Raw genomic sequence first — 7,789 nt, forward strand, 5'->3', positions numbered from 1 at the left:
TTAGCTACCCAGATCTAATCACACTTGACCACTCCTGGTTATTCGCTAAGTACCTAAAACTGAATACCCAGAGAGTAGGAGAAATACAGACAGGGACATGATGGGCATTGTCTGTAATAGGAAACTCCTGTCTGCAGATGCATGTGAAGGACAGATCGTGTCAGACAATGGTATCAAGGGATACACTCCATAAGTGAATGAATCCATGTGAGTGTAAGACACAAGTTGTGCATTTTCCTCAAGAAGTAGCTGAACACCTCCAAGAACATAAATCTATTTTATGAACAACACGGGTTTTGAGTGTTTCCAGTGCCTTCTCAGCAGGGCAGGATAACAAGCAAACCAAATCACATGGCAAATCTTGGGCTAGGTCTTGGAGTCAGTTCTCAATTACTTTGTACTTAGGTAAAGTTAGGTTGGGAGTTTTGCTTGAGTGATGACTTAGGGAAAAGGGAGAATTATATTGTTATAGTCACTTTCCAGTCACCTCAGCAATGTGAATGGTGCTGGTGTCCAAGATCTACCATCCTTCAGGATGATATAGCCTGCTCCCCTGCCTTTCTCTGTAGGCTGGTACAGTGCGGGTGGTCTTGGTTCCTCACTTTGGAACAAAAGGCATATGGCACAGTGGGCAGTTCATAAGCTCCCCAGTTCAGAACTGGAACTACCCCTTGCCTCTTGCGCTGAACGAGCAAAAGGCATGGATGCTCCCTGTAACATCTTTCCTAAATACTTGGTGCTGCAAGGACAACCTGGCCTCGATAAAAACTTCAAGATTGGGCCTGTTCTCTGTATCCTAGAAACACTTCGATCATATGGGAATAGTTAAAGGTAAGAGAATATATCAGAGATCATCTGTCTTTTAGCTACGATCAGGTCCTAGATGGAAATATATTGGCACAGCTGGATGCAACCATCAGGATGGAGCCTGGAAATGCATGTTGGAAAGCTCTGGCAGGCACAAAACAGAGCTCTGTGCTTTTTTTCCTTTAAAGTTGTTTGGCTGCAGGGATGTTGTTGGTCAGCCTCTGGGAGTCCCACCTTTGTTATAATCTCACTTTCTTCTGAGTATTCTCAGATGAGTCATTGAGATGCAAGATCAGCATTGACCATCTATCTTATGGGCATTCAGGGTGATGTGACCTTTCCTTGATCCATTCTTTTCAGAGTGGGCTGCCGTTGGCATTGCTCCGATTCCAACATTTACTGAAGCAGGATGGAAAAAACAGTTGGCAATTGAGATAAGTAGGATTTATGGAAGTCAAACAAGCCTATCCAATGCACTGACTGCCAATGCTATAGGAAGGGAATTTTGTCCTGAAAAGCAGCTGGAGGTCTGATATGTGCAGTGTCCTTCAGTTAAAGAGCACATTAGGCCTCTGTTTGTACACAGTGTTGCTATGGGCTGGGTGTAACAACTGTTCTTCATTTAAGATAGTTTTAAGAAACAGTTAACCTACAGGGAACCAGAGAGCTGAAACAATAGAGTCTTCCCCTGTCATCATAGGCATGTGTCACCACCCAAAACAAAGGCACATTGCAAGGCACATATGGGCAGATGGGTGTGTGACTGTCAGGGTTTTTTGAAGGTTTGTGTGTCTGTGAAAGAGTCAGGAAAGGACAAGAGAGTGATACCTAAAGTAGCAAGGAAACACTAGATCTTTTTGGAAAAAGCACAAGGAATGTGGCCCTGGGACAGTGTGATGGCTAAAAGGGAACAGTCCTGTATTTGGCTCCTGCTGCATTAAAGGAAGAAAAAAATATTGTATTTTCCTTGAAAATTAATTGGATACATCAAAGAAAAATACAACTCCATCAAGTTCTCCTAATAGTAAGAGCCATAAAATCATATCCTAAATTTGGCTTTTTGTTTAGGGAAAAAAAAGATAAGGTATGTAGTGGCCAGTATATCTTTATTTTGTTTTATTACTGAATTGAGTTCTATAACTGGATTTGGGAATATTTATCCCATGGGGCAGATTTTGTTTTCTCTCATATTGGTGTCAATTGAGAGAAGTTATTCTGAAGTCTACTGAAGTTATATTAGTGTAACTAGTGTAAATAAAATGACAAATCTCACCTATTTCATCATTTTGTTATGTTCTACTCAGTGTACTATTGAGTTACTTGCTGTCAGTTTCCTTCTTTCTGTTCAGAGAATATTAACATGTTTGCATATGTAAATGTGTTAAAGTGAACACTGGCTAAGGGAATACATTAAATTCTGTGCTCCTTCCAAGCTGATTTAATTTGACAGCACCTCCATTAAAAATAAAAAGCATCAGTTTTCCCTGTGTGACTAGATGTACAGTAATTAGCTTGTTAGAGCAGGAAACACCTCCTTTCGTAATTGATTTTGCACCCCTTTTACTTGTATATCCCTGACAAGATGTTTCTGGTTCCCCAAGGAGGCCATCAGTACTTCCCTTGTGTTTGGAATTTCATGAGTGTGAATAATGAATATGATTTATCCCTCTCCACACTCCCATGCACATATAATATATGTAGCAGATTTGTGAACTGGACCTCACATTAGAAATATGGGTGTCAAAGTATTAATAACACAGTGGCCAACTGAGCTTTAGAGGCGGAACCCCGTTAAAAGCAATGCTTTTCTGGGCATTAGCGGACAAGAATGTATCGCATCATGTTTGTCCACAAGGGAGAAAAAAATGGAGGAAGATTTTTTGAATGACCTGCACATCTGAGTTAGCATGCCAAATTGGTTGCTTATTATAGTTGGCACAGTGCCTTAGTGGGCTAATGTGTTAATAATGCGTAATGTTTCTCTTTGGCAGTGGCACCACTCTTCATTAGCACTTCTGCAGCCTTGTCATTGCTGCTTATATCTACATTTTGCTTGTGATGCTCAAGGTTGGGTATTCAGAATCAGGATTTTAGATCTGCTAATACATGTCAGACACTCTTTAAAATGGATTTTAGAAGAGGCTGAATAATTTTATGGCTACTAATAACATTTGTAGCTATGTGAGCTAGGAGAATGATAAGAGTAATCACATTTCATGTTTTGCGGCATAAAATGAGCAACTGTAAGGGTCAGGAAGGTATTTACTCCTTGCCCTCTTCTCCTGGGAGCTACAGTCTTTTCCAGTGGCTTAGTAGATTAGTGATGTTTTGAATTTGAAGCAGCGAGTAATATCAGTCTAATTCAGGATATCAGACTAAATGGGCCAAGAAGCTGATCTGTAAGCACTCTATCAGTAAACAGAGTGGAGCATTCAATAGGATGCTTTGGTTTTAAATTGATTAAAACCCAACCCAATGGACAGTAAAGGGAAAGAGTCTCACCAGCTTTACTGGGCATTGGATCAGCTCTAAAAAGCTTAAAAATAAAGTCACTATATCAGAGCACTGCATCCTGAAGTCAGGTCAATGTGCCACCCATGTTTTAAACTTTCTAACACATAAGGACATCACATATTTTCTTTACATTTAAATATTTTCTCAGATTAAAATAGCAATGGTCACCTTTATACTGAGCATTTCCTGTCAGTTAATGAACAGTAAGTCTAAGTACGTGAGAAAAAGCCAAAGAACCTAATCAACAACTCCAGTCACTTATTAACTGCCAGGAAATGCCTTCCCTGTCAGCCATTACTGCTAAACTACAAATGTGATAGAGGCTGTTGAATATATTTAATGTTCATGAAAGAGAAATGACCACAGTTCAGGAGCGTGAAAAAGGCTGTCTGCAGAAGAATACAGATTTAAATATTTTGCTTCATCTATATAGTAGCAGTTAGATTATTACATACATTTGATTAATGCTTTATTATGATTAATGACAATTTATATAACCTTTGTTAAAATAATCTATGATTTATATAGGCATACACATGTGTTGAGAGATATATCATGGAATTATGGGTTGTTACTCAATGGTTAAGGTTGAGTCAAATTTCACACTTAATTACATAGGCCTATATACAAACAAATGTTAAATACATTTGTTCAACCTCTTACATAAAATAGCAAAGCCAGAAATGAAAAAAAATCTCATCTTTGGCAAGTGAATCATTTCTATTTGTATGATATTTAATTGAAGTCTTCTTTTATAAAGACTTCTAGTCTAATGTTTTAGTATTTTCTGTATATTGTCCCTGAGCATTTTAGCGCAGTTAGTATAATGTGTTCTATAAAGCCTTTTAGTAGAATGCACCAGTGATGTACTGAAGAATCAAAGAATCCACTTAATACAATGCTCAACTTTTATTAAAAGAAACATACAGTGAGAGAGAAACAGTTATCTAATAGATAGCCAATAGACTTGTCAAAGTTATTTGGTGGATAATATTTTTTGGAAAATGGAATTTTTGCAGAGAGCTTGTTTTTGTCAAAAAGTTTAGATTTTCATAAAAAATCGGGATCAATTGGGGGGGGGTCATTCACTGAAAATTCAAAACTTTTAGATTTCAGTTCCTTCAAATATATATTTTCTGTTTTCAGGTTTTGGTTTCTTTGACAAAATCATATACAAATGTTAAGAAAAATAATTAATGATCAGCTCCAACCCACTTCAGTTTTCTTAATCAACATAGAATAGCTCTGTCTTCAGGTAACATTCAAATCAGAACATCAGTTGCAAAAACATATTTTAGATGTTGCTTGTCAGATAATTTTGTGCCGTTTACACAGCAGGTGGTGGTTTAAGTGACTCAGATTAAAAAGATTGGGAAACTTAACCCTTTATTTGATGGACTCTGATTTTATGCATAGCCTGTACTTGACAGTACCTTAATATTACATTTCATTATTACAGCCAGTGGTAGAGTCGAACTATTTTGTTTCACTGGTAGCCAAGTAACATACTTTCTCTGGGGAGAGTAAGTAACTTTGCTATGTTACATTCTCTAATATTACATGAAAAAATATGTTAATAGATTCATAGATTGTAAGGCCGGAATGGACCTCAGAAGGTCATGGGGTCCAGCCCCCTGCACCAAGCAGGAAAGACAGCTGGGATCAGGTGACCTCAGTGAGAGGACCATCCAGTCTCCTCTTGAAGATTTCCAGGGTAGGTGAATGCACCACCTCTGGAGGGAGCTTATTCCACAGTCTGGACACCCTGACTGTGAAGAAGTTTTTCCTAATGTTGAGTCTGAATCGATTTTCCAGGAGTTTGTGGCCATTACTCCTGGTTTTCCCCTTGGGTGCCCTGGTGAACAGTTGTTCACCGAGCCCTTGATGTACTCCCTTAGTGTAGTGGTAAGCTGCTACCAGGTACCCTCTTAGCCTTCTTTTCCTCAGACTGAAGAGTCCCAGAGCCCTCAGCCTTTCATCATATGGTAAGTGTAAGACTCTGCTCATACGGGTGGCTCTTTGGACTCTCTCAAGCTTGTCCATGTCCTTGTTAAAGTGCGGTGCCCAGAACTGGACACAGTACTCCAGTTGCAGTCTCACCAGTGCTGAGCAGTGGAAGAATCACTATCTTGGTTTTGCTGGAGACTCATCGATTGATGCATGCCAGAGTATTATTTGCCCTAATGGCTACAGCACCGCACTGCATCACACATATTCATATTGTGGTCTATTATTACTCCCAGGTCGCTTTCATTTGTGGTGCCAGTCAGTTTGGTGTTGCCAAGCCTGTAGGTGTGTTGGGGGTTGCTTGTCCTGAGGTGGAGCACCTTACAATTTTCAATGTTGAACTTCATCAGATTCTGATCCACCCAACTTGCTAGCCTGTCTAGATCTGCCTGTAACTGCTGCCTATCTTCAAGCGGGACCACACTCCCCCATAACTTGGCCGGTGAGCTCTTCACCCCCACATCCAAATTGTTAATAAAGATGTTGAAAAGTACTGGACCAAGCACCAACCCCAGTGGGCCACTGCTGCCCACTTCTCGCTAGGGTGACACAGATCCGTTTACTACGACTCTTTGGGTTCTAACCTGCAGCCAGTTTCTCACCCACCTGACTGTCTCAGAGTTAAGCCCACAATCCTCCAATTTTCTCATAAGGACATCATGCGAGACTAGATCAAAGGCCTTTTGGAAGTCTAGGTATACAATGCCAACCTGCTCTCTCATGTCGAGGTGGCAAGTTACCTGGTCATAGAAGGAGCTAAGGTTGGTACAGCAAGACCTGCCCACAATGAAGCCATGCTGACTCATTCAGAATCTTACCTTCTGCGAGCTTATTGCAGATAGACTCCTTGATGAACTTTTCTAGGATTTTCCCTAGGATGGAAGTTAGGCTGATTGGCCTATAGTTACCTGGGTCCTCCTTCCTGCCCTTCTTGTGGATGGGCACAACAGTGGTCTTCTTCCAGTCCTCAGGGACTTCTCCTATTCAACTAGAATTCAACTAGCGCTCATGGCCGAGACGCGCCGTGGCCATGGCAGTATGGACAGAACCCAGAAAAAACCCGCCCCAGACTGCCTGGGCACAGCGGGACGATTCCAGCCAGTTTTGAGGCAGTCTTAAAATGAGTCCTAGTCTCTCTGCTGCCAAAAGAGCAAGTCCCTGGAGTTGAATGGCTGAAGTGCAAAAAATTCTGTGTCCTTTGCACTTCGCTCAGACAGTCTGTGTATTTAGCACCGGATTTAGGCACAAGCTAGGACACAAGCCTAAAGAAGAAGATACTTCTAAACTGAAAAATAAAGAGACTAAAAGGTATCACCTAAAAGGAGTTCAGTGACGAGCTGCAATTCCAGCCTCAACTCACCCAGGAGAAGGCAGTGTGGTGTGTTGATGACTTCGAAATTGGCCGTCCTCTGGGAAAAGGACACTTCGGAATTGTGTATTTGGCTTGTGAAAAAGAAGCTAAATGTATTGTGGCACTGAAGGTGCTCTTTAAATTTCAGCTGGAGGAAGCTGGACTACAGCGTCATCTGAGGAGAAAAGCACACATACAATTTCTTCTTGGACATCCTGACATTCTCAGACGGTTTGGCTGTTTTCAGGATGCCACAAAGGTATACATTATTCTAGAGTGGGCACCTCATGGAGAAGTCTACCAAAAGCTATAGAAGCTTATGAAGTTTGATGAGCAAAGAACTGCTAATTACATCGCAGAGCTAGCAGATGCTCTATCATACTGTCATTCAAAACATGTGATTTTCAATGATATCAGACCAGAAAACTTGTTTCTTGGCTCAAAGGGAGGGCTGAAGATGATAGATTTTGGATGGTCTGTGCATGCTCCATCATCTAGGAGGACCATTTGTTGTGGAACACTTGGCTACCTGCTTCCTGAAATGATTGAAGGAAAATATATGATGAAAAGGTGGATAGCTGGAGCCTGGGGGTTCTGTGCTATGAGTTCCTGGTGGGAAAATCTTTTTTTGTGGCTAGACTCATCAGGATACTTACAGATGTATTTCAAAGGTTGAATTCAGCTTTCCTCCCTTTCTATCAGAAAGATCTAGTTTCAAAGCTTCTATAACATGATCCATACCACAGACTACTGCTTAAAGATGTTCTTGAACATCCGTGGATTAGAGAGAACTCTACAACATTACCAGCTAACAGAGCGAGTGAGACTGTGGGCAGTCGAAACAGAGAAACTGCTAACAGAATGTAGACTTAGGAAGGTGGCTCTCTCGCCTTTCCATAAAAAGGCTGAACAAAATGGAAGCTTTGTAACTACACTCATCATGCAACCAAGTCCAAGTCATGGCTTATTGAACAGTGCCATAACAAATCCCAGAGATGCCTGTGGTTTTTGTTTTTTAATTTATTGGGCTGCTATGAGTATCTGAAATACGTAGTGATCCAAAGCTGAATGAAATATGGCTATGCTTCCTAGCAACTATCATAACAATTA

At 40.7% G+C, this 7,789-nt stretch overlaps 1 pseudogene; it reads left to right on the forward strand.

Moving 5' to 3' along the window:
- The first annotated feature begins 815 nt into the window (after window positions 1-815).
- LOC109288318 lies at window positions 816-7,546 on the forward strand (annotated as a pseudogene).
- Window positions 7,547-7,789: the final 243 nt, after the last annotated feature.

The sequence above is a fragment of the Gavialis gangeticus genome, unplaced genomic scaffold (assembly GCF_001723915.1).
Source record: "Gavialis gangeticus isolate Ggan-Ray unplaced genomic scaffold, GavGan_comp1, whole genome shotgun sequence".
In the NCBI taxonomy this organism is placed as follows: domain Eukaryota; kingdom Metazoa; phylum Chordata; order Crocodylia; family Gavialidae; genus Gavialis; species Gavialis gangeticus.